Source organism: Mus musculus, chromosome 5, assembly GCF_000001635.26.
Source record: "Mus musculus strain C57BL/6J chromosome 5, GRCm38.p6 C57BL/6J".
Taxonomy (NCBI): domain Eukaryota; kingdom Metazoa; phylum Chordata; class Mammalia; order Rodentia; family Muridae; genus Mus; species Mus musculus.
The window spans coordinates 48,904,914-48,932,851 of record NC_000071.6 but is presented as its reverse complement, the minus strand read 5'-3'; the positions used below and the strand labels follow the sequence as shown (position 1 = coordinate 48,932,851).

General features: G+C 38.6%; 1 protein-coding gene across 5 annotated transcripts in view; it reads left to right on the top strand.

Moving 5' to 3' along the window:
* Kcnip4 (Kv channel interacting protein 4) overlaps positions 1–27,938 on the top strand; it is a 1,135,620-nt gene that overhangs the window by 592,271 nt on the left and 515,411 nt on the right. The gene's annotated exons all lie outside the window — the stretch shown is intronic.

Genomic DNA, 27,938 nt, shown 5'->3' with positions numbered 1-27,938 from the left:
AATGGGAGGAGAGGCCCCTTGGTCCTGTGAAGGTTCTATGCCCCTGTACAGGGGAATGGTTGGGCCAGGAAGCAGGAATGGGTGGGTTGGGGAGCAAGCAGCGGGAGGGGAGAGAGAATAGGGGATTTTCAGAGGTTAAACTAGGAAAGGGGATAACATTTGAAATGTAAATAAAGAAAATATCTAATAAAAAATAAAATTACAAAAGAAAGAAAGAAAGAAAGAAAGAAAGAAAGAAAGAAAGAAAGAAAGAAAGAAAGAAAGAAAGAAAGAGGAGAGGGGAGAGAGGGGAGAGAGAGTGGAGAGAGAGGGGAGAGAGAGGAGGGAGAGGAGAGGGAGAGGAGAGGAAGAGGAGAGGGAGAGGAGGAGAGGGAGAAGAGAAGAGGGAGAGGAGGAGAGGAAGAGGAGGAGAGGGAGAGGAGGAGAGGGAGAAGAGAGGGAGAAGGAGAGAGAAGGAGAGAGAAAGGAGAACAGAAATGCTTCTCTCCACCTTAAATCTTGAGGACCCTACTGGAGCAATGACTACCTTCAGCCTCTGATCCTTACAGATATTCGTGTTGCAACTTTATTTAACAGTGGAAGTAAAATGATCATCTGCTTCGATTCAAAATTTGGGCAGATTTGATTTCAAATTGCTCTTAGGAGTTTCTAAAAATAAAATTATCAACAAAATGATGAAGATTTATTATACTTTGACAAAATAGGAACACAGCATATCAGACCTCAACTCCCACCACTTGGCAGTTAACACCCTGTGAGACACTCACACCACACCCGCTCTGTCTTCCTGTCTACATTACCATCCTTCACTCTGTTTTGTGACTCAACATTGCTCTTTATCTCTCTCCCTTCCTCTTTCTCATCCTCCTTCAACTTCTCTGTTTAGGATTTTGCTTTGTTCTATCCATTCTTAAAAGTTCTGTGATTATCATTCTGGTGAAGTCTATCTGGGCTGCTTTCATGAAGTCTCTCCAATGTTTGTCACCCCCTTGTTTTGTTTCTGTGTCATGCTTTATTCTCCTAATGTCTTATTTTGTCTCTTTCTAAATTGTCCTACATAGAGGTCACATTTTATATTGGTTTGTCAGCTCTGATGAAGTATAAATACACAGATATTATTGAAGGTGGAAGGAACATGAGTAATATTCTTGCTTTGCCTTTAATATTAAAGAAATTTAAGCTTGGGTTAAATGTTTTGTTTTGGTTTTCTTTAATGGCAGGAATGAGGCTGCTGGCTTTTTGTAGTTCCATAGTATTTTCAATACATGTACCTCACTTTACACTCCACACACAACCATGCACAGAGGTATATCCAGAGCAATTGTCAATGACTATTTTTATCAGTTATTCTTTAAAAAAATTTAGAAGAAAAGGCTAAAATATCTAAAAATACCAAGCTTTAGGAGGATGTGAAAAATGTGCATTTTCCATTTTGATGAGCAGGAGGAATGTAAACCTTTAACCCTTTGGATATAATTTAATAACAATTGGGAAAGATGAAGTTGTTTAATATTTACAATCTGGAGTTTCTATTTTACCCCAGAGAATTTCCTCAATAGGCACACAAAAGGCATAAAGAATGAGCTACAGCAGTATTTATTGCTAATATATTTATGGTCATAAAATGTTGATATCATTTAAATTTTAGTAAAAGAAAAATAGTTATGTTTCATTAAAAATTTAATATTATACTGTGTAAATAATGAAGTATAACTCATGTAACTAGGTTGAGAAATCCTCAGTTGAAGTGTTGGATGATCATGGCAAATTGCTAAGTAATACATATACTGTAATACTATTTATGTAAATGTTGAAGTATATAAAACAGTGTTGCTATAACTCAGGGTAACATAAAATACAGAAAAATAAAGATATTTGCTTGGGATTGACATCCCTAGATGCATGAACATGCTGGTACCACTTCAGTCACAGTTGGGTGTGCAACTAAATACAAAGCAGTATACATCATTTCCCTTGCCACAGTGGTCAAGGATTATGAAGCTTTGTAACTGCTATGTGTATATCCAGCACTTTATTATCCTCCTATCTGCTATATTTTAAACATATAACCTCAAAAATACACTAATATATAGAGTAATTCCAAAGGTAATATCCACATATGCCCCAAGCAATGTCTGTATAAAGCATAAAGGGAGGTTATACATAACCTCCCAGAGGACCATTTACAATGTAATAGCAGTCATTTGGACTTAACACTTTTTGAATGTTTCACAAACCAATCTTCTTTAGTTAGTGCCGCTAATATGTGTTTAATGCCCAGTTAACTCTGAATGAAAAGATGGCCTCAAGCAAATAGGACCAGAGATGCATGGCCACATGAAAGAAAAACTCCAAAAGTAAGAGACAGAGTGGCATCTTGTGAATTCTAGGCTCGGCAAATAGTAGCCAAGTGTACAACTGTATTCTGTCTCATGGTGTCTGTGACTTATCCTGGCTTCCTCTAGTGTTGTATCCAGAAAATGCTGGAAGGGAGGAAGAGAGTGATTGGTTATATTTTTCACTTTGTTTATACATCTTTCGGTTTCTAAGGACCCTGAAGGTTTCTGAAAGTGACAGAAAGTACAAAGAACATCTAGCAAAACCTTCAGTTCCCAAGTAAAGAAAACACAGCGTAAAGGAGGCTATTCTTTCACAAGGTCACAAAGGAATTTCAGAGAGAAGGAGTAGAGAGGAAAGCACTGATGTTCTCTGCACTCCTGAACTGTGTGAGCTAACTACGAGTGGTTTCTCATGATCCATTTTGAGAGCTATGTGTTACTTACAAGAAAGTTATCCCTGAATCCACAAATATCACATGTTCATTTTATTGTTACCCAGAGATTTTAGGGTAAAATCTTGGGCTGGAGCAACCCTCAAAAGCTATGCAGACACTTGAGAAGTGTGGATTGAGAAGATTAGAATAATAAAAAGCAGAGAATGGAGATTTACCCATGGTTGTCATATTGATAAAAGGGATAAACAAAAGTGTCTGATGACTTCCCAGATCAAATTCATGGCACGAATATAAGGCATAGGTCTAAACATAGGTGAAATAGATTCAGGATTAAATAATTCTGCACAGGGTGTGGTTGCTCCCATCATATATATTCAGTTCCAGTCTGGCCTGTGAGGCAATGCAATGTATTTTCAGACCTCATGAAATCTCTTCTCCACAGACAAGTGTCAACTCTGCATAGGTCCAAGCCTTTCCCTTTCCCTAGTATATGATTTCAGGGAATTTAAATACTTTAAGGCCCCATGATTCAATAGTCTTTGAGATGAAGGAACATAAGTAGCATATTCTAGAATGTCTTTCTTTTGCTAGGATGCAGTGGTTATTAAGAAGAGAGATATTTTAACAACTTAGTCAATAGAACTAAGAACAGTTATCTATTGGTCACGAGCTGAAAATAGTTCAACTGTCTGTTTACTAGATCTATAATGATAAAATAACATGGAGCAATAATCATAACAAGGTGCATAACAACATAAAGTTGAACCTCAGAATCATTGAATACAATATAATTTATATGCAATTCTTAGAAAAGCCTAATCAGTACAGACAGAATGGCTATAGTCTAGGGGTGGGAGCAGGAAGGAAGTAACCACAAATTGTTACATGGATTTTTTTGCAGCAGTGTAACTATTCTAATGTTAAGATTTTGGCAATAGCTATGTCACTCTGTTAATCTCATTGTCTTTCAATATACTTAAAGGGGTGACTTTTATAGTAAGCAAATTTTACCGAACAAAAGCCACTTTTTTCAATTTTATCAAAGTTATTTAATGATGCATTAAAAAGTAAAAACTTGTAGATATAGTGATAATTAAAATATCAAGGAGCACGTACCAGACTAAGACAAAGTACTGATAAAAAAATATCTGAAGCAAGGATACAGTTAACATTTTATTTTCCTAGTAAATAAATTCAGTGTTTGTTATTGTTGTTTGGTTTGGTTTGCTTTTTATTTTTTCCCAATTTTATTTAATTGGGTATTTTATTTATTTACGTTTCAAATATTATCCCTTTTCCCAGTTTCCCCTCTACAACCCGCATATCCCATCTTCCCTCCCCCTGCTACTATGAGGGTGTTCACCCACCTGCTCACCATTCCTGCCTTGCCAACCTTGCATTCCCTTAAACTGGGGAATGAAGCCTTCACAGGACCAAGAGCCTCTCCTCCCATTGATGCCCAACAAGGCCATCCTCTGCTACATATGTGGCTGGAGCACCTGGACACTCCATGTGTACTCTATGGTTGGTGGTTTAGCTCTTGGGAGTTCTGGGTGGTTTGATTGGTTGATGTTCTTCCTATGGGTTGCAAACCCCTTCAGTTCCTTCAGTCCCTTCTCTAACTCCTCCATTGGGGAACCCGTGCTCAGCCCAGTGTTTGGCTGGGAGCATTTGCCTCTGTATTTACCAGGCTTTGAAAAGGCCTCTCAGAAGACAGCTATATCAGGCTCCTGGCATCCGCAATAGTATCTGGGTTTGTTGTCTGTATATGTAATGGATCCCCAGATGTGGCAGTCTCTGGATGGCCTTTCCTTCAGTCTCTGTTCCACCCTTTGAATTCATTGTGTTTAATATCTGAGTAGTATCCCATTATGTAAATGTAGCACATTTTCTGTATTCATTCCTCTGTTGAGGGGCATCTGGGTTCCTTCCAGCTTCTGGCTATTATAAATAAGGCTGCTATGAACATAATAGAGCATGTGTCCTTGTTATATGTTGGAGCATCTTCTAGGCATATGCCCAGGAGTGATATTGCTCTGTCCTCAGTTAGTACTATGTCCAATTTTCTAAGGAGCCACCATACTGATTTCCAGAGTAGTTGTACCAGCTTGCACTCCCACCAACAAGGGAAGAATGTTCCTCTTTTTCTACATCCTTGCCAGCATCTGCTGTCACCTGAGTTTTTTATCTTAGCCATTGTGACTGGTGTGAGGTGGAATCTCAGGGTTGTTTTGATTTGCATTTCCCTGATGACTAAGGATATTGAAAAATTTTTAGGTGCTTATCAGCCATTTGGTATTCCTCAGTTGAGAATTCTTTGTTTAGCCTGTACCCCATCTTTAATAGAGTTATCTGGTTCTCTGGAGTCTAATTTCTTGAGTTCTTTGCATATATTGGATATTAGCCCTCTATTGGATGTAGAGTTGGTAATGATCTTTTCCCAATCTGTCAGTTGCCATTTTGTCCTATTGACAGTGTCATTTCTCTTATAGAAGCTTTACAATTTTATGATTCACATTCCTCAATTCTTAATCTTAGAGCATAAGCTATTGGTGTTCTTTCAGGAAATTTTCCCCTGTGCCCACTTATTCAAGGCTCTTCCCTACTTTGTCTTCTATTTGTTTCAGTGTCTCTGGTTTTATGTGAAGGCCCTTGATGCACTTGTACTTTGCTTTGTACAAGTAAATAAGAATGGATTGATTTGGATTCTTCGTCATGCTGACCCCCAGGTGATCCAGCACCATTTGTTGAAAATGAAACAAAAGCCATTTTTAAAGATGGATAAAACACATATGTTGTCCTTGAAATATGGGTTACTTATCTACACCTAACATACCTACTACCTGTGGCAAAATGAGCATTTCTAAAATTCTTATTTATTTATTTGTCTATGTATTCATTTTAGGTACTGCCCATAGTTAGAACTTTCCTGTAAATACCTGTTTCTTTCTCATCACAACCCTAAAAGACACATTATTATCTAATTTTAGTTACTAAATCACTGAGCATTACATTCAGTTCCACACAGCATCCACAAAGCTGAGAGGAGGCTTGAACACTTGGTTTCCTAAACTCTCAACCACAAGGCCATTGTGTACTTGCTACATGCTTAAGATGGATGAATAACTGATAAAACAAGGATGAAGGCTTGCATCAGTGGCTTTCTTGCAAAGGCTATGCAGCAGAGAATGAGTGGGTCCTCTTAGATTAAGAACTCCTGTAACAGTTTTAGTACTTTTAGGAAAATAAAGCCTTTATTATTTCCTGTAATTTATCTCTAAAGTGATATGATAAATTGTGGCATAAAATGTCCATGGTTTTTGGACTGAGTTATTAAAGAACAGTAGACAATTGCCTTTTGGCCACCAGCCATGAATCTTACACCAGAGCATCTATTCTCTCTCCATAACACATCTTTAATTTACTGTGGCAGGTTTATGCAGGATATTTGTATTGATGGATTCTGCTGTTCTTTCTCCTTTTATCTTACAAAAGAACACCCCAGGATGTGTCATCAGTTTTTTTCTCTCTTTTTAATTTATCTGATGGGAAAAATCACAATGGAATTGCCACATTTATAAATATTAAATTATAATGTAGTATAAATATAAATATATTAAATTCCGGTTTTGATAAGATAGTAGAATAAGGCAGGGAGATTCAGGAATGCAGGTTAGACTATATAATTGCTCTATGCATTGGAGAACTTGACTTCTGTGTTGATTAAATGGTATAAAACCACATACCTTATCTTACCAATGACAACATAAAAAATATATGAAAGTGAAGATCTGCCTCTATGAAGAGAGCAGAACTAAAGTCAAGGCCTGATAAGCTTTTAAATTTTAATCACTCAATATTATATTGATTATTATTTATATTTTTATATTCTTTTCAAAATGGTAAAATTGTTATTCAGGGAAATAGTGACTTATGAGACCAATGATGATGATGATATTGTATTAATATATGCCTGTGTTCATTTATGGTATGCTTATATGTGTGTTTATGTATGTGTGTGTATTTGTCTTTCTTTCTGTCTGTCTGTGTCTTTGTGTATTTAGAGACCAGGGATTAGCCTAATATACTTTTTTTTTTTTTTTTTTTTTTGGCTTTTTGAGACAGGGTTTCTCTCTATATCCCTGGCTGTCCTGTAGTTCACTTTGTAGGCCAGGTTGGCCTTGAACTCAGAAATCTGCCTGCCTCTGCCTCCTGAGTGCTGGGATTAAAGATGTGTGCTACCACACCTGGCTAAGATACTACTTCTTAAGATGGCAATACACATTGTTTTTGAGACATAGTGCTTCATTGGGACCTAAAGCTCTCTGATTAGGCACTGCCAATTAGTGATCAAAGATTCTTATGTCTCTGTCTCCCAAGAACTGGGATTAGAAAATTCTATCATCATTCCCACATTTTATGTAGGCTAGTCCTCAGGCTTGCTGGCAAAACATTCATTCTCTAAAGAGAATGACTTTTCACTGCAGCCTCAAGGAAGTTTTAAAGAATCTATTTGTGTAAAGATGAAATCCAAGATGATGAAAGAATAACTGAAAAAATAAGTGTTTCTATTGGACTTAGGGGCCATAGTCTTAAATAGTCTAATTGGGAGATTTCTCTACAGAGGTAACATCTGGACAAAGACAGAAATTCTGAGAAGGAAGCATCTTAGCAAAATATGCAGAAAAGCAAAATTCTGGAGAAAAGAGCATCAGGTACATGGGTTCTAAGGAGGTTAAAAAAATGTCTATGTTAGAGGAGCTCAAAGAAAATCACTGAGACTAAGCACTGCTGGAAGTGTTGGGCAGGCAACTCTTGGTAAACTGTAATGAATTTGGATTTTATCCTAAAAAGAATATGAAGTCATTGGGTCACTTAAGGTAATGACACAATATAAGCCTATAAGAACATTTTGGATTGAAGTAGGGGAGGGTGAAAAGACATAAAAAGAAATGGCAATACCAAACAGGAAGAAATATGGAAGTCCCCCAGTGAAGCACTTTAGAGGGGCTAGAGAAGAGTCTGTCATGTTTGAGACGAAAACTCAGCAAATTTTGTAAAGTGTTGTTATGAGCACAGAGAAAATGCTACCAGAGCTTGTTAGAATCAAAGCCTGGACCCTGACAGTGCTAACAAGTTAGGCTCAGTAAGAGAAAAGTACTGTAGAAAAGCAAAGGAAAAAAAGATTTACTCAGTGTGCCTACATTGAGAATAGGAACAAATGATGCCTCCCACCCCACCCCACCCCTACAAACACACACACACACACACACACACACACACACACACACACACACACACACACCTGCTATCAGTAGTTACCTGGCCTGTGGTATGAGGTTCAAGTTTAAAAAGAAAGAAAAAGGTATGCTTAAACATGTCATCCTGGACAAGACATCACACTTCCTGCCCATCATTATATTAGCTCCAGTCCCTCTGGGAAAGGATCTTTACCTATCCTAAATCAGATAGGGGACTAATATCCAACATATATAAAGAACTCAAGAAGGTGGACTCCAGAAAATCAAATAACCCCATTAAAAATGGGGCTCAGAGCTGAACAAAGAATTCTCACCTGAGGAATACCGAATGGCAGAGAAGCACCTGAAAAAAATGTTCAACATCCTTAATCATCAGGGAAATGCAAATCAAAACAACCCTGAGATTCCACCTCACACCAGTCAGAATGGCTAAGATCCAAAATTCAGGTGACAGCAGATGCTGGCAAGGATGTGGAGAAAGAGGAACACTCCTCCATTGTTGGTGGGATTGCAAGCTTGTACAACCACTCTGGAAATCAGTCTGGCAGTTCCTCAGAAAATTGGACATAGTACTACCACAGGATCCTGCAATACCTCTTCTGGGTATATATCCAGAAGATGTTCCAACTGGTAAGAATGACACATGCTCGCTATGTTCATAGCAGCCTTATTTATAATAGCCAGAAGCTGGAAAAAACCCAGATGCCCCTCAACAGAGGAATGGATACAGAAAATGTGTACATTTACACAATGGAGTACTACTCAGCTATTAAAAATAATGAATTCATGAAATTCCTAGGCAAATGGATGGACCTGAAGGGCATCAAACTGAGTGAGGTAACCCAATCACAAAGGAAATCATACAATATGTACTCACATATAAGTGGATATTAGCCCAGAAACTTAGGATACCCAAGATAGAAGATACAATTTGCTGAAAGCATGAAATTCAAGAAGAATGAAGACCAAAGTGTGAACACTTTGCCCCTTCTTAGAATTGGGAACAAAACACCCATGGAAGGAGTTACAGAGACAAAGTTTGGAGCTGAGACGAAAGGATGGACCTTAGAGACTACCATATCCAGGGATCCATCCCATAATCAGCTTCCAAATGCTGACACCATTGCATACACTAGCAAGATTTTGCTGAAAGGACCCAGATATAGCTGTCTCTTGTGAGACTATGCCAGGGCATAGCAAACATAGAAGTGGATGCTCACAGTCAGCTATTGGATGGATCACAGGGCCCTCAATTGAGGAGCTAGAGAAAGTACCCAAGGAGCTAAAGGGATCTGCAACCCCATAGATGGAACAACATTATGAACTAACCAGTACCCCAGAACTCTTCTTGACTCTAGCTGCATATGTATCAAAAGATGGCCTAGTCAGCCATCACTGGAAAGAGGCCCATTGAACTTGCAAACTTTATATGCCCCAGTACAGGGGAATGCCAGGACCAAAAAGTGGGAGTGAGTGGGTAGGGGAGTCGGGGGGAGGGTATGGGGGCCTTTTGGGATAGCATTGGAAATGTAAATGAGGAAAATACCTAATAAAATATTTAAAAAAAAAAAGATATCAAAACGATGTGAACTAGTCTTACAGAAGGCATTTCACCCCCCTTTAAATAGTGCTATTGATACCAGGACCAAAGCCTTTCCTTTTCCTGGCCTGGAGAAAAATCCAATTCCTTGGGAACCTTAGTTTACTGATAACCACAAGGAAGGTCAAACTTATGTCTACATAAACATCTTTGCTCCTGCCAGGAGGGTTACAAGACAGCAAAGAATTGTGCCCATGCAAAAGTCACTATTATGCCTGGCAAATGGATAATGATCCTAGAATGAGTCCTTATGGGCATAAAAATCACAAATTTCAGAATAGAAATGATAGTTCTCTGTAGGATATACCATAATTGAGATATTTCTGAGATCTTCTAGGAAAGAGACTAATACTGACAAGGGTGAGCCATTTGGAGTGAAGGAAAGTCTGAGCCAGAGAAGTAACATGGAGTCATTACCATGAAAATACTTTACATTAATTGTCCAAGGGAAATGATAGAGGGAGTTTCATATGTTGTAACAATAAATGATCAGAGTCTTGGGACTTATCCAGTTTAGTAATATACAAGATTAATTATTTTTATTTTATTTTTATTAAATTATTTTATTTATTTACTTTCCAAATGTTGCCTCCCCAAGTTTACTCCCTCTGCAATCTCTTTTGGTTCTGAGAGGGTGCTCCCCACCCATCCACCCACACCCACTCCTGCCAGCATACTGCTTCCCTTGGGCATCAATTTCTACAGGATTAAGGACTTCCTCTCCCACTGAGGCAGGGTAAGACAATCTCCTGCTACATATATGACTGAGACCACAGAGCAGACCATGTGTGCTCTTTAGTTGGTGGCTCAGTCTCTGGGAGCTCCCAGGGGTCCTGAGAGTTTACACTGTTAATCTTCTCATGGGACTACCATCCTCATCAACTCCTTCAAAACTTCCTCTAATTCTTCCATAAGGGCCTCTGACCTCATTCCAATGGTTGGCTGTAAGTATCTGCATCTGTCTCAGCCATCTACTGGTAGAGTCAGTATACACACACACACACACACACACACACACACACACACACACACACACACAGAGAGAGAGAGAGAGAGAGAGAGAGAGAGAGAGAGAGAGAGAGAGAGAAACCTCAAGTGGATCAAAAACCTCAACATAAAATCAGATACACTATATCTAATAGAAGAGAAAGTGGGAAATAACCTTGAACATATTTGTACAGGGTAAAATTTCATGAACAGAACACCAGTGGCTCAGGCTCTAAGATCAACAACTGACAAACTGGATCACATGTAGTTGAAAAGCTTCTGTAAGACAAAGAACATTGTTAGTAGGGACAAAATGGAGACCTAAAGATTTGGAAAAGATATTCACTAACCCTACATCTGCTAGAGGGCTATCTAAAATATACAAAGAACTCAAGAAGTTAGACCCCCCCCAAAAAAAACTAATTAAGCCATTTTAAGAATTGGGTATGAAACTAAACTGAAATCTCAACAGAGGAATCTCAAATTGCCAAGAAGCACCTAAATGTTCAACATCTTTAGTCATAAGAGAAACGCAAATCAAAATGACCCTGAGTTCCACATCAAACCAATCAGAATGGCTAAAATAAAAATTCAAGTGAGCGCACATGCTGACAAGGATGTGAAGAAAGAGAAACACGCTCTTCCATTGCTGGTGGGATTGCAAACTGGTACAATCACTCTGGAAATCAATCTGGTGGTTCCTCAGAAAATTGGAAATAGTTCTATCTGAAGACTCAGCTATACTCCTCCTGAGCATGTACCCCAAAGATTAATTCTTAATATGCAGAACATCTGTTAGCAGAAAAGAGATTAGAATTAACTCTCTATGGATTTATCAATGTTATATTTTATTGTGCACTACAATCACAATATCATACAAGCATATTGTTCAAGTTTTATTTATGCAGATATATCTGGGCTAACACAGTATAGATTTTAAAAACTGAACATTAAAGAAATTGTGTGGCTTCAATGATTAGAAATTCTAATATTGATAGTTTTGTTAGAGGGAAGACTGTTGAGATCTTGGTAAATTTCACCTATGTAAGTACCCCTGTTATTCCTGAGAAGCTTCTATGTATGTGATACATTAGTTCAGTCACTAAGGAGGCAATGGATCTTTCTTCCCACAAAGTAAGTCTAATGGAAGGAGCTATGTAGTGAGCAAGCAATTATTGTTAGTCGGCCATCAATGGGAGGAGAGGCCCTTGGTCTTGTGAAGATCATATGCCCCAGTACAGGGGAACGCCAGGGCCAGGAAGTGGGAGTGAGTGGGATGGGGAGCAGGGCAGGGGGAGGGTATAGACGACTTTAGGGATAGCATTTGAAATGTAAATGAAGAAAATATCTAATTAAAAAAAAAAGAAATAACACTTTCCAAATTGTAGGCCTAAACTAAAGAAAGGGGACTTATAAAAATGTAAGTGTTAGAAGATGCTTCATAGTAAACTTTATAATTGCAGAGCTACAGAGGGGGTTAACAAAGACTGTTTGGAAACAAGGTAGGAGAGAGTGCTCTGTGAGGGGAATGCAAGTAGAATAAGGAGTGAAAACAGTATGACAAGTCCTGTAGCTAAAGAAAATGAGAATAACATGCAGATTGGACCCTAATCTGAATGAGACATTCTATGACTAGTTATGGACTCAGTAAGGGAATCCAATACTGGAGTTTTACTTATGCAGCATATGAAATCCCTAGAGATAATATCACAGGTGTTATACAGCTTGGCAGATAAGTGTTCATGCATGTTCTTGATGGGAGGTGTTAAAAATAATACAAGAGAGGAAAGGGGAGAAACAGGGTGACAAGGAGGAAAAGTAAAAGGGATAAGGAGGCTAAAGAAGGAGAAAGAAAGAGCAGAAAGATTTAAATAATTTAGAATGAGCATCTTTCTGAAGGTGGTGGCTCTTGACAGTAATCCTAGCACTACTCAGGAGAATGATGCAAGAGGATTTCTCCAAGCTTCAAGTCCAACTGGGATACATAATGAGTTTGAGGACAACCCACTCTACGGCACTAAATCAACATCTCCTGAAGGAAATGAACGTTAGGATAACTTTCTCTGCAATGATCGAGGCCTAAGCTGATGAAGAGAAACAGTTTATTAGAGTCATGAAGGAAAACAACAATGAACACTAGTTAGGAAAACTCTAGTGTAAGCATACAGAGCAAGAAGTAGCTGGTTTTCAGAGTTGAGAGTGAAATGGGAAGCTCACCTAGACAAAGATATAGTACAGTGTTTTCCATGTGAGTTAGGATGGAATAGCTGGAAGTAGGAAACATGAATAGAACAGGGCACAGAGGAATCCGGTTAATCTACTGACTCACAGTTGCCTGATTCATGTTTAACATTGAAGGCGTAAGTGTCAGCTTCCTACATCAGCCATTGGGGGTTTCAGAAGCACGACCTAGGTGAAGTATGGCTGGGAAAAGGAGAGCTAGTTTCCAAATAGAGCTCAAACCATGGAGAAGTGGGGGTGCTGGGGAAGCTGCATCTGCTGGATTTCTCAGAGATCCATCTGCAAAGGGTTAGCATTCAGAGGCAAGAATGACCAAGCTCAATGAAAACTCTGATTACAACTGAACGGGAAGATACAAAACTCATTTTTCTTTAAGGACATCAATTTTTTTTTGTTGAAAACTGTTCCTGTGGAATGTTTTATGAGACTTCAAGTAAATTTGCCTAGGATTAATGTGAAGTTATTCCTCATTTTCTCCTTGAGAAGATTTATACTTTAAGCTTTCTTAACCTTGTAAACTGGGAAGAAGTGACTGGCATCACTCATTTTTCTAGCTTATTTCTGTAGGAAAACACATATTTTAACTGTTGAATTCCTGGAATCCGTATAACCAGAAATCAGTAACACAAATGTTATCAGTAATAGTTATGGTTACAATTAATTGCCAACCTGGCATAATCTAACTCACTGGGGAAGAGATTTCTAACAAGTGGTTAAGCCCCCTGTGCATGTCTTTAGAGGACTGTCTTAATTGAGTTAACTGATATGGGAAGAGCAGGCTCAGTGTGCTCAGCACTATCACCTAGCCAGAGGTGCCCTGAGTTGAATAGAAAGTAAAAAGCATAAATACATGCAAGCAAGCAAGACATTGTACACGTTCCTCTCTGCCCCTAAATGTGCATGTGATATGATTAGCTGTTTGAATTTCCTGCCTTGACTTCTCCACAATGATTGACTATGATCTGGAATTGTTAGCTGCAATAAACCCTTGTTACCTAAGCTGCTTTCTATGGGGAGTTTTATCACAGCAACAGAAATGAAACTTAGTCCTTGATAGCTTTGTTTCTTCCTGGTTTCCTACATTCATTGGTTCCAAACAATACTCTGCAGGTGTGGTCCTGAGATTCTAAGATTCATTTTGATGAAAAGTTCTTGCGATGTACACACCATTATCCATTCATGCATGTCTGCAACTGTGCATTTTAAAGAAGTGATGTTCATTCTTAATCGCTGTACTGATCATTCTTCGATGCAGCTGTTGCAATTATGATCCATTTCTCAAATGTAACTGCTCTTGAACAGCTTTAAGCACCTAAATTATCCAATAGATGATTTATGAAATGTTAATAACAGCTCTTCTGTAATTATATATTCTAGCCTAAACTAGAAGGTATGCTTCAGGATACAGGGTCTGAATACACCATTTTTAATAAGTTCCCTCTACTGTGAAGAAGAAGCCTGGATAGTGTAGTGGTGGAGATGTTAAATTCCTGTTTGAGGAGAGATATTGGTATCTGTAGCCATTTTAGTATAGCTGAGATGAGGTGAGGGTTTGGTTAGCTATTTAGTTACTGATAAGACATCCTCATCCAAGTTACCACAACCTGTCATAGTCTTCCACTAGTCTTCCAATTGCATAGTTATCATATTCTAATATAATTTTAATTTTTATGTTTTCTCCTTTTTTATTAAATTATTTTATTTATTTACATTCCAAATATTGCTTCCCTTTCTGGTCCCCTCTCTCCGAGTTCTTCATCTCCCTTCCCCTTGCCTCTGAAAGGGTGCTGCTACACACATCCACCTCCACCTCACTGCCCCCTCAGCGTCATCCTTCGCTGGGGCACCAGGTCTCTACAGGAATAGGCACATCCTATTCCACTGAGGCCAACAAGGCAGTCCTCTGCTACATATGTGTCAGGGGCCATAGACCAGACAATGCTGTTTGGTTGGTGGCTCAGTCTCTGGGAGCTCCTACAGGTCCAGATTAGTTGATACTGTTAGTCTTTCTATGGGACTGTTATCCTCTTCAGCTCCTTCAATCATTCCCTTAACTCTTCCATAAGGGTTCCTGACTTCATTGTAATGGTTGGCTGTAAGTAACTGCATCTGCCTCAGTCAGCTACTGGTAGAGCTACTCAAGAACAGACATGTTAGACACCTGTCTGCATTGGATCAGTAATAGTGTCAGGGTTTGGTGCCTGCCTTTGGGATAGATCCCAAGTTAGGCCAGTCACTGGACAGCCTTTCCTTTAGTATCTGCTCCATCTTTGCTCCTGTATTTCTTTTTTTTTTTAAAGATTTATTTATTTATTATATGTAAGTACACTGTAGCTGCCCTCAGACACTCCAGAAGAGGGAGTCAGATCTTGTTACGGATGGTTGTGAGCCACCATGTGGTTGCTGGGATTTGAACTCCTGACCTTCGGAAGAGCAGTCGGGTGCTCTTACCTACTGAGCCATCTCACCAGCCCCGCTCCTGTATTTCTTTTAGACTGCAACAATGCTGAGTAAAATGATTTGAAGGTATAAGTGGGTGGCCGCATCCCTCCATTGGGGGCATTGTCTCTCTACTGGAGGTCATCTATTTAGGTTCCATCTCCCCACTACTGGATATTTTGCTGAGGTCACCTTCATTGAGTCCTGGAAGCCTCACAAATACCTTCTAGAGGTCCCGCCCCCCTGCCCCTAATCCCACCCCCCACAGTTGCATATTTCCATTCATTCTCCCAGTCTGGGCTTAAGACATGCCTGGTATGTACTTATCCATAAGTGGATAGTAGCCAAAAAGTACAGAATGAACATGATACAACTCATAGACCATATGAAGTTTAACAAAATGGAAGACCCAAGTAAGAATGCTTCAATTCCACTTAGAAAGGGGAAGGAAATAATCACCAGAGGCAGAGGGAGGGGAAATTTGGGTGGGAGAGAGAAGAGCAGGGTCAAGATCATGTTGGGGGAAAACAGGAGCTATTTACAGTGTTTTGAAACAACTTATCTTTCTATTTGGAGGATTCTTCCTTGCTGGCTTGAAAACTCTTACTTATTCTTCAAAACCTAGCATGGCTCTCATATCCTTTGGAAAGTCCTCCTACAATGAACCCACAGTGCTGCTTTAAGCAGACATTAAACTGGCCTCCTGAAAATCCCCAGGTTCCCTTACCTCAGTCAGTTGTTTTGGTTTAGAAATATGCCTTTAGAGGCTTTTCTTCCTAACTAGTCAGGACACACTCAGAAGTTCTGTGCTTCTGTTTATTTGTATGCTTTTTTTATCTTGACTTGTAGGATGTAGTAAACATATTAAGGAATTAAACCTATTAGAAAAACTCCTACATAGCTATTATATTTTGATTTATTTACCTTCTCGTGCATTTATATTTTATCCCTATGGATTTAGAGTTTTCCCAAGTACTGCATTTATGTTTCCTATACCTCTGTGCTTTACAGATTAAGCTATGTATCTCTTAAATGTCTGTATTTGAATATGCATGTGCACACATGTGTATGAGTGTACTTACCTCTACATAGAGGCCTGAAGTTGACATTGGGAATCACTCTGTATTGATTACTCTCTACCTTATATATTGAGTTAGTGTGTTTCTCAGTTGTACCCAGAGATGACCACTACAGCTACTCTGCATTGCCAGCTTTCTCGACGTATCCCCAGTTTATTCCTTATGAACACTGGGATTATAGATCATCTCGACACTCACCTCCTTTTCTGTGAGTTCTAGTATCTTAATCCCAACCTTTCAGGTTGTACAACAAGCACTCTAACTACTAAAGCCATCACTGCTGCTCCTCATAATTTATTGTAGGGTGTCAAACACTAAATATTGATTTTCAGTGTTATTATCAGTCATTTTCCTGCTATATTACATATAGAATGGTTATATGCAGAGTTAAATAAATACTTAGCATGTATCAAAATATCCAAATGTGAGGACATTGTGTTTTTAGGAAATTTGATATATGATATTGATGACTATAATGACAACAAGAAGATAAAGATAGTTCAGCATTAAAAGAAAAGACATCATTTCATAACGTGACTATAATTGGTTCATCGCATAGTTTGATGATTAATGAATTTGGCTCATAACATAGTTTACTGATTAATGAAATTGGGCAATGTCTCATAGACTCATGACCAAAAGCCGTTAAACAGTCTTTTCCTGTATGAATTGCCATCCATCCCTTTTCAACTCAATTCAGTACATAGAAATTCGGTGCTTGATTTGGGCTACATGCTCGGTAGATGACCCTTAGACATAACAGATAAACTTTGAGAGTAGGAAGCCTAAAAACCCATTCATTCATTTTACTATTTAAGTAGTTGAGAAAAAAATTAACTTTCTTGCCCTGGGGTTTTATGTGTGTGTGTGTGTGTGTGTGTGTGTGTGTGTGTGTGTGTGTGTGTGTGTGTTTTGGGAAGGGGGGTTATGTTACTATATTTGTGGCCTAAATATAAAATAACTATATTTCATCTGATTTTTTAAAATTATTATTATTTTATTAGGTGTTTTCTTCATTTACTTTTCAAATGCTATCCCAAAAGTCCCCCATACCCCCCCACTCCCCTACCCACCCACTCCCACTTCTTGGCCCTGGTGTTCCCCTGTACTGAGGCATATAAAGTTTGCAAGACCAATGGGCCTCTCTTTCCACTGATGGCCGACTAGCTGCATATGTATCAGAAGATGGCCCTGGGGTTTTTAATTGTGAAATGGAGGAATCTCAACTTTTTATGCTATAAAAACAGTTGGCCTGAGTCAGTAGCATCCAATTGCTTCTCAGCATCCGACTTCTGATTCATCTAAAGGAAACCCATATTTTCACCATCTCTTGCTATTTGCTGAAGATGCTAGCAAGGTAGAGTCACAAGAAACAATGTCCCTTTAGGTTGTTTTTCAGATAGTCTTGTTTTAGTGGCATATACTATGTGAATTTTTTTTTTTTTTACAGAAAAGAATGTCAACATTATGATTCACTTTCAATTACAGTAACTGTTGTAGATAGCAGGCTCGCTAAAGATTGGCAAGTAGCCAATACCCAGGGCCCAGATTTAATAGCAGGAATGGCTTTGCTAAGCCACTTCACCTTCCCATTACTGTCACCTACTGATTTAGTTATGGGTTGTGACCTAAGATAGGCTCTTAGTGCCATCTCCTTTCCTGGCTCAGATTCTTAGAGAAAATTTATTATGCCTGAGAGCTTCCAGAAAAAAAATATGTCTTCTATTTCCTCAATACAACAGGAAAATATTGTTACCCTCTGCCCTCCTGCATTTTCCTTCTTTGCTTTTCACTTTTCCTCCCTCCCTTCCTTTGTTTCTTCATTTCATTTGTAACAGTTCCTGTTAACTCCACCAACTACAGCTGCTTATATTTTACGCAATGCTTTTAAATTGTCATCTAGGACTACTTTTCTATTAAACTATGATTAGCATACATTTTTTTCTTAGAAATACTATATCTTGTCATTGTACTTGATAGAGAAATCTATTCAAGAATGAGGGCATAGATATTATTTCTCCAGGCCCCTCTTTAGTTTCAAGACAGCATCTTACTAAGTTGCCCCAACATACATTCTTTCCTTAGTCCAGTTTAAACCTGAATTTACTATCTTCCTGCTTTGGCCTTTTGGGTAGCTGAAGTTACCCACCTATATCTCAAACCTGGCAAAAAATATCTTCCTTCATTCCTTTTCCTTTTTTCTTCCAGTCCTTCCTTTCTTCCTTCCATATATATATTTTCAATTTTTGTCTTCTTTGATGCTTCCCCCTTTCTTTCCATCCACCCCTTCCTCCTTCTTCTCTTCCTTTTCCTCTGACTTCTTCCCCCTCATTCTCTGAAACCTGTTGCCAAAATATTTTTGGATATTCTGAAGTTAAACACTTTTTTCCTACCAGTTTTATCTTGTTCCACTTTAAGAAATTCTCCCTACTATCTATATCCACATCCTCTCAATATTTGTAGATTCTAATCATGTCCCCTGGAGATTCCTTAGCCTAGTAGTAGGTATTTATCATTTTAAACCTTGTCTCATAAATCAAGTCTTTCGTTTTTCTTATCAGTCTTTAAATACTTTTCAATTTGTCCCTGTCTTTCTGAGAGTGCCTTAACAGAATGCTGGAATTTAAGGCTGAAAGCTTGCTGGTTGTATCTGACTCCTTTCCTCCACTTTCTAAACAAACATTTCATGACAAATAGGTCTATTATGGTTCTTTATCGTGCCAATTCATTGAAGATTCAGGCAGAGCAAATTCATGCAGAGCAAGGCACTAAAAAAGTTCTTTAAATTAGATAAAGAAATGAATCTCTTTCCAAGATCAGAGGGCTATATGTGAGCCTTCAGCACTTGCATCTAGGCAACTCCCCAACTCCTCTCTCTCTCTCTCTCTCTCTCTCTCTCTCTCTCTCTCTCTCTCTCTCTCTCACACACACACACACACACACACACACACACACACACACATATACTTAATAATTCTTCCCCTTGAACAAGGTACAGGCTAGAGTGAGGTGACAACACACAAATGGTACTTTAGAGTAAGTATCTCCTTGTATTTTCCTCCCTAGATAACCCACTAAAATAACTTAGTAATAGGTATAAAAACAAATACCTCAACTCACCTCACTGATCTTGGAATAATAACTAATATAGCAGTCACACAAGCAAGCCCCTTCTCTATAGTCTCTAGATTTTTTCACTTTCCAGCACACCTGAGCAGTAACTCCTGAGTCTGCCAGTACCTGAGTAGGCTAGTTTCTGAACAAGCAAATGCTAATCTAGACCCTTGCTAAGCCCCAAGCAAGCCATTAATAGTTTTTATTAAGCTAGCTACTGAGTAGGTTATCTTCTGTTCAGGTGAGCTCCTGAGTGAGCTACTTCTTAGCCATGTTATCTTCTCATCAGACTGTATTTTCAGCATCTTATCTCCTAAGCAAGTATCTACCCTATCACCTGAGGCAAGCTATCTGCTGCTCCGCAGGGTAATTTAAGTATGCTGCAGAGCAATCTTACTCCTGAGGAGCTAGCTGCTGGGTAGACTAACTCCTGAAAAGACAAACTTTTTCCTCTCAGCTCAGACCTTATCATCTGCATATTATGTGTATTGAATTATCACTGTTTAGTCATATAGCCCCAAACAAACTTTTTAATGATGAACTACAGCAAGAAATACATTTTCAGTCATGACTATCAACATGCCCAAAATACAGTAAATATAACTAGTAAAAGATTTTACGAACTAATATCATTTTAATTTGTAAAACATTCACATATTTATTGTACTTAATAGCATTCCATTATGGGCCATACTAATCAATGGGACTGACCATAAGCTAATGACATTATTTTGTTATTCCTTAATATGATTAAGATGATTTTGAAAGACTATTACTACAAAGTAATATTATTTTTAATATTGAATTCAATGGTTTTGAGTTAACTATTGTAGAAAGATTTTTTTTTTAGGTCCATCGTATGTTTGTATTTGTGTGTGTCTTTTTTTAGATAGGAACATATGAGCACAAGCAGAAGGTGACTCACCTTGCCAGGGAGCTAGTGTTCATTGATGTTTAACAAGGTACGAGGCAACTCAAAGATCAGAGAAACTGAAAAATAATGGGATATTTTTCTAAGAGACATCCAGGAGACAGTAACTTTCAAAGATTCAGGCAGGTAACATCCTAGGAAACTTTCTAAGTAAAAACTGAGGAGGAATTCTATCATTGAGAGAGCATTAGAAACAAGCTAGTCATTTGGATATAAGGGGGGGGGGGAGTAGTTCTAAGAATTGGAGCATAAGTTCAAAGTAGAGTTGTAGACATGACAGGTCATGTCACTCCATGCTCTATCATGTGTCTGTGGACTGGTCCTCCTTAAATCTGTTCTGACAACTAAAACATTTTGTCCAGGTTCCTGGACTGGAAACAGATGATCAGAACTGTTCATGATGAACTATTGTTCATCAGCAAAAAGCAGGGAAAATGACTCACAGGTTGAGAGCAGCCAGCTTTTTGCTTTCCTTTAGATTCACCTTTGACATATGAAGTCTTTGTTGCCTGTAACAAGAGCAAGGTTGAAGTACCACAGGAGAGATTGCACTGTCTTGAATGTATTTCACATACCTTCCCCCCTGCATTGTGTCAGAAATGCATTCTTCAACTCTCCCTGTTATGCCTTATGCTCTAGTTGTAACTCATTCTCCCTACATGTGCACTGCCACTACCAATTTAGTAAACTTCAGAGTAGCTTTCTATCTTCTTGCCATATAGGAACACATTCAGCTTTATATTCAACTTCTTTGTGGGTTACATATAACTCTATTCTAAACACTTTTAGATGGAACGACTCTTCATTTGTCTCGTGTGCAAAAAAAAACCCCATAAACTTGAGAGGATTTTTACTAGCCATGTAAAAAATCAAAAAATTAAACTTGTGGAGAGAAAAATAAGCTTCCCCCTATGTTTCGCTCTAACAAATGAATCTCAAGTTCATGAATAAACTTTGCTTCATAAGAACGAGTATCAAGGAATACAATAAATCAACAGGGCTCTAGAAAGGAAACGAAAATAGGTATTATTTCATTTTCTTTCTCATTACTAGATACTCTAATAATGACAAAGTACTAGCATACACAAAGCCTAAATCTCAAAGTTGCATAAAAATAAGCAAACAGGTGGTAAAATATGCAGGCAATGACATTTCTATGTTCCAATTTCAAACTTTCAAAGTCAGGAGATGGCAGCTCCAAGACCTCATTTACCAAATAGAATTATAGGGATCCTTTCTACCCTACAGGCAAGAAATACATCTTATGGATTCGCTTGCCTCAGTAGGGTGCTAAATGTCCCAGGTAATGAAGATAGCATGTAAGTAAGATGCAGTGATAATACAGAAGGCTTATTCTCCACATGAACTTCACCTTGTCTCTTTCCCCCATATGCCTTACAGAAGCCAATGAGAATAATGATGTGACCTCTGTATCACTTCATTTGCCTTCTTCCTTACATCCCATTTTCCTTTTTTATTAGGTATTTTCTTCATTTACATTTCAAATGCTATCCCAAAAGTCCCCCATACGCCCCCCAACGCCCCTACCCACCCACTCCCACTTCTTGGCCCTGGCGTTCCCCTGTACTGAGGTATATAAAGTTTGCAAGACCAATGGGCCTCTCTTTCCACTGATGGCCTACTAGGCCATCTAGAGACTGCCATACCCAGATATCCATCCCATAATCAGCCTCCAAACGCTGACACCATTGCATACACTAGCAAGATTTTGCTGAAAGGACCCTGATATGGATGTCTCTTGTGAGGCTATTCCAGGGCCTAGCAAACACAGAAGTGGATGCTCACAGTCAGCTATTGGATGGATCACAGGGCCCCCAATGGAGGAACTAGAGAAAGTACCCAAGGAGCTAAATGGGTCTGCAACCCTATAGGTGGAACAACAATATGAACTAACCAGTATCCCCCAGAGCTCGTGTCTCTTCATCCCATTTTCTTGAAGTAGTTTACAAAATCAGAAAGAAGAGACATACTAAGAGAAAAAAATCTATAATTCCTGTGATTTTACAAAGATAGATTTTATTTCAAAGCATACCATAGTGAGGTCATTGGAGAACATCAGATATATTTCGGGATCTCTGTTTCAAATAGGTGTAGATAATGTGCAGGTAACACCTTGAATAGCCACATCAAGCACCAGGGATCCATTTATGTTTCTTGTAGACCAAGCAGAAGATGAAATGTGTTTTGCGAAGCTCAGAAACCTACCAAGCTATGTAAACAGTTCCCAATGATATCCAAATTGTGGTAATCATCCACCAATTTCAGAAGTGCTTACCAAATAAGACATGGCTCTGAAAATTCCATTTGTTGTTGCTCTCACTGGTACAGAGATATGGAAAGTTGATCCCAAGGACATTGTGGCATGCAGTACGACAGGCATAAAATGAGAGTTTTTACAGGTAATGAAAGGGGGCTCCTAAAACTCAGGTTCTAACATGCTGTTTGATGGTAGAGGTAGAGCCAAGGTATAGCATCAGTTTTTGAAGGTCTCTTTCGATGCTCATGAACTGATTGGAAAAACTCCCTTACCTTCTATTTTACATAGCCATATCTTGCCACTTTTATGTGTGAAAAACATATGACCACGTATGATAGCTTGTTCAATTCTTTAATTACTAAAATAAATAAAAACCTGATTAATATAGGTACATATTTGTCTATTTGATTTTTCAACAAATTGTCTCATTTTTTTCCTCAAGGAGCAAATAAAAATGGTAAAAAGTGATCTGTACATACTGAGTAGCAAACATGTTAACAATATTATATTAATTATTCAGGGTGATTCCTGTATCAATATAAATATATTGATTAAGCATATGTTAAACTCATCGGGCATTTTGAAACTGCATAAAGATTAGCTGATATGTGAATTGAAAGTTTGATTAAATCCAAAATATGGCTAAACCAGTTTTAATGACTCAGTAATCCAGAGAGGTTGGTGATATTGTCCTCGTGCCAGTGCTAAGCATATTGACTTTACAATAATTCTAAACTACTTTCCTCACATCTCCTAAATATCCCCTCAAGAATTGTGAAGCCCAGAGAAGCTCATAAGAGCGAATTTATGTCACCTGGGACAATATCACATCAAGATTTGGGCAGGAGGAGGGTATTCTTTGGGATACAGGGACGTGGATCCAGTAGCTCCAAAGGTCTCACTTTGGAGAGATTTGATCATTTATATGCAAAGTAGCACACATTACTACAAAGCCACAACCCATGAGGTTGAGGCAGATAGATCAGGTGACCGATACCTATTGGACTATATATTGGAGCTCTGTATCAAACAAAACAAAACCAATACTTACAGTGATGATGGTAATGATATTGACTACTAAAATTTATAAGGATTAATCTATCAGGGATGACTGGCTAAATTATAATCTGAAGATAATGTATCTGTATGTTAAACACATTAAACACTAAAGAGAAATTAAAAGAAAAGGTACAATTATACAAGCTAACAATTGCTTTAGAACATTCACTACTGGTTCTAATGTAAAACAAACTTTCTGATTCAGGTGGCTTTTCTATTGATCATCTTTCTGAAGTTGCTGACAAACATCCTTCCCATTTTATACATTTTGTCATTAGGGTTAAAGTGCCGTGGATAAATGGCTTTATTTGTCATACACAAAGTGTTGAGAAAACTCACACTAGGATGCAAACATGAATGTCGTTTGTCATTTACATTCTTCTAGGACAACATAATGCATCATGTGAACGTTTAAATCTTTGATTTGGGGATCTAGATATAACAATTCAATAAGCTATCTGTCATGTTTAAATTATCCTTAGTCCCTTGGACATATGTTACTCATTTCCTCCCAGTTTTCTTCTTTCCAAAGGTTATCTATAAATTCAAATATTTTCTAATCAAATAACATGCTCATCCACATATAAAATAAAGAATCATATATAAAATGTGATTTTTTGCTTCCATGGGCTCATAGTATTATAGAAAGGACATTATGAGAACCAGTTCATTTATCTTGAGGGGACACGAGTTAAAGCTATCACATCGTGAAAGATGGCAATACTGGCTGTGAGAAAGGCTTGTGAAACAGTACAAATGAACAGAAATATTTAAGCTGTTGTTTAAATGACAGGTAGTATTCAGAAGATAAGGTTAGAAACCATTCAGAAGGCAAGGAGGGCTATTCTGTGATTCTCTGTGATTTCTGAAATTTTATCCCAGAGAGAGTTAGATATGATTGAAAACTTGAATGACGGAAGGACGTGTTCTGATCACTCTGACAAACGCATGCTGCCACTCAGGCACAGGACACAGAGAAGCAGCTTTTACAGGACCTTCTAGCAAGGCACCGAGAAAATGCTTGAGATCAAACAGCACAGGACTCTAGGTACACTTTGAGGTCAGCATAACCATCATGACTACCTCAGTCAAATTTAACACGAGTTACAATGAAATTTTCATATTATATATCTTCTGTGGCCTAAATATATTGACTATTTACCATTGCAATGAAAACTGAAACATGACTACTTTCTGTAATTTATAAGTATTATAACTGAGGCTAAGAGATGGCATTGATTAAAAAGCTACTGAGCCATTAAGCATCCAACTAGGATTTAAATGATGGAGGAGGGATACTCATTAGACATGCTGTGACTATAGTAAAAACATTGCTAGACCACAGTGACTATTACATCAAGAGATGAGTAAGGATGGGTGGATCCCAGAAGAATTCGAGACTTAAACATAATGTTCTTTACTCTTTTTCAGATAGCTACTTCCATTTTCTTTTATTTTTCAATTGTATTGGATATGCTATCTATTTACACTTCAAATGTTATCCCCTTTCCTGGTTTTCCATCAAGAAACCCCCTCCCATCCTCCCTCTCCCTGCTTCTATGAGAGAGTTCCCCACCCACTCACCCACTCCCACCTCCTTGCCCTGGCATTCCCCTACACTGGGGACCAAGGGCCTCTTCTCCCATTGATGTCCAACAAGTCCATTCTCTGCTACATATGTGGCTAGAGCCATGGATTGCTCCATGTATATGTTTTGGTTCATGGATTATTCCCTGGGAGCTCTGGGTGTGGGGGGGTTCTGTTTTGTTGATATTGTTCTTCCTATGGTTTTCAAATCCCTTCAGCTCCCTCGGTCCTTTCTCTAACTCTTCCATGGGGTCCCCATGCTCAGTCCAATGATTGGTTGCTAGCATTCACCTCTGTATTTGTCAGGCTTTGTCAGAGCCTCTCAGGAGACAGCTATATCAGGCTCCTGTCAGCAAGCACTTCTTGGCATCTGCAATGGTGTCTGGGTTTGGTGTATGCATATGGGATGGATTCCCAGGTGGAGCAATCTATGGATGGCCTCTTCTTCAGTCTCTATTCCACAGTTTGTCTCTGTATTTCCTCCCTTGAGTATTTTGTTCACTCTTCTAAGAAGGACTGAGGCATCCACACTTCTGTCTTCCTTTTTGTTGAGCTTCATGTGGTCTGTGAATTGTATCTTGTGTATTCTGACCTTCTGGGCTAATATCCACTTATCAGAGAGTGCATATCATGTGTGTTTTTTTGTGACTGAGTTACTTCACTCAGGACGATATATTCTAATTCTATGCATTTGCCTAAGTATTCCATGAATTCACTGTTTTTTGTTTTTTGGGTTTTTTTTTCTTTTTTTTTCTTTTTCCAATTTTTATTAGGTATTTTCTAAATTTGCATTTCAAATGCTATTCCAAAAGTCCCCTATAACCTCCACCCTCTGCTCCCCTACCAACCCACTCCCACTTCTTGACCTTGGTGTTCTCCTCCACTGGGGCATATAAAGTTTGCAAGACCAAGGGGCCTCACTTCCTAATGATGGCCGACTAGGCCATCTTCTGCTACATATACAGCTAGAGACATGAGCTCTGGGGATACTGGTTAGTTCATATTGTTGTTCCACCTATAGGGTTGCAGACCCCTTCAGGTCCTTGGGTACTTTCTCTAGCTCCTCCATTGGGGACCCTGTGTTCCATTCAATAGCTGAATGTGAGCATCCACTTCTGTGTTTGCCAAGCACTGGCATAGTCTCACAAGAGACAGCTATATCAGGGTCCTTTCAGCAAAATCTTGTTGGCATATGCAATAGTGTCTGCATTTGGAGGCTGTTTATGGGATGGATCCCCGGGTACAGCAGTCTCTGGATGGTCCATCCTTTCCTCTCAGCTCCAAACTTTGTCTCTGTAACTCCTTCCATGGGTCTTTTGTTCCCAATTGTGAGAAGGGGTGAAGTATCCACACTTTGGTCTTCCTTCTTCTTGAGTTTCATGTGTTTTGCAAATTGTATCTTGGGTATTCTAAGTTTCTGGGCTAATATCTACTTATCAGTGAGTACATATTGTTTGAGTTCTTTTGTGATTGGGTTACCTCACTCAGGATGATGCCCTCCAGGTCCATCCATTTGCCTAGGAATTTCATAAATTCATTCTTTTTAATAGCTGAGTAGTACTCCATTGTGTAAATGTACCACACTTTCTGTATCCATTCCTCTGTTGAGGGGCATCTGGGTTCTTTCCAGCTTCTGGCTATTATAAATAAGGCTGCTATGAACATAGTGAAACATGTGTTCTTATTACCAGTTGGAGCATCTTCTGGATATATACCCAGAAGAGGTATTGCAGGATCCTGTGGTAGTACTATGTCCAATTTTCTGAGGAACTGCCAGACTGATTTCCAGAGTGGTTGTGAAATTTTTGGGGTCACATATATACTATCATATCATCTGCAAATAGTGATATTTCTACTTCTTCCTTCCCAATTTGTATCCCCTTGATGTCCTTTTGTTGTCGAATTGCTCTGGCTAGAACTTCAAGTATTATATTAATAGGTAAGGAGATATGGGTAACCTTGTCTAGTCCCTGATTTTAGTGGGATTGCTTTGAGTTACTCTCCATTTAGTTTGATGTTGGCTACTGGTTTGCTGTAGATTGCTTTTATTGTGTTTAGCTATGGGCCTTGAATTCCTGATCTTTCCAAAACTTTTATCATGAAGGGTGTTGGATTTTGTCAAATGCTTTCTCAGCATCTAATGAGATGATCATGTGGTTTTTGTCTTTGAGTTTGTTTATATAGTGGATTGCGTTGATGGATTTCGATATATTAAACCATCCCTGCATCACTGGGATAAAGCCTACTTGGTAATGATGGATGAGGGTGTTGATGTGTTCTTGGATTCAGTTTGTGAGGATTTTATTGAGTATTTTTGCATCGATAGTCATAAGGGAATTGGTCTGAAGTTCTCTTTCTTTGTTGGATCTTTGTGTGGTTTAGGTACCAGAGTAATTGTGGCTTCATAGAATGAATTGGGTAGAGTAGCTTCTGTTTCTATTTTGTGGAATAGTTTGAGAAGAGTTGGAATTAGGTCTTCTTTGAATGTCTGATAGAACTCTGCACTAAACCCATCTGGTCCTGGTCCTGGGCTTTTTTTTTTTTTTTTTTTTGGTTGGGAGACTATTGATGACTGCTTCTATTTCTTTAGGGGAAAAGGGACTATTAAAATTGTTAATCTGATCCTGA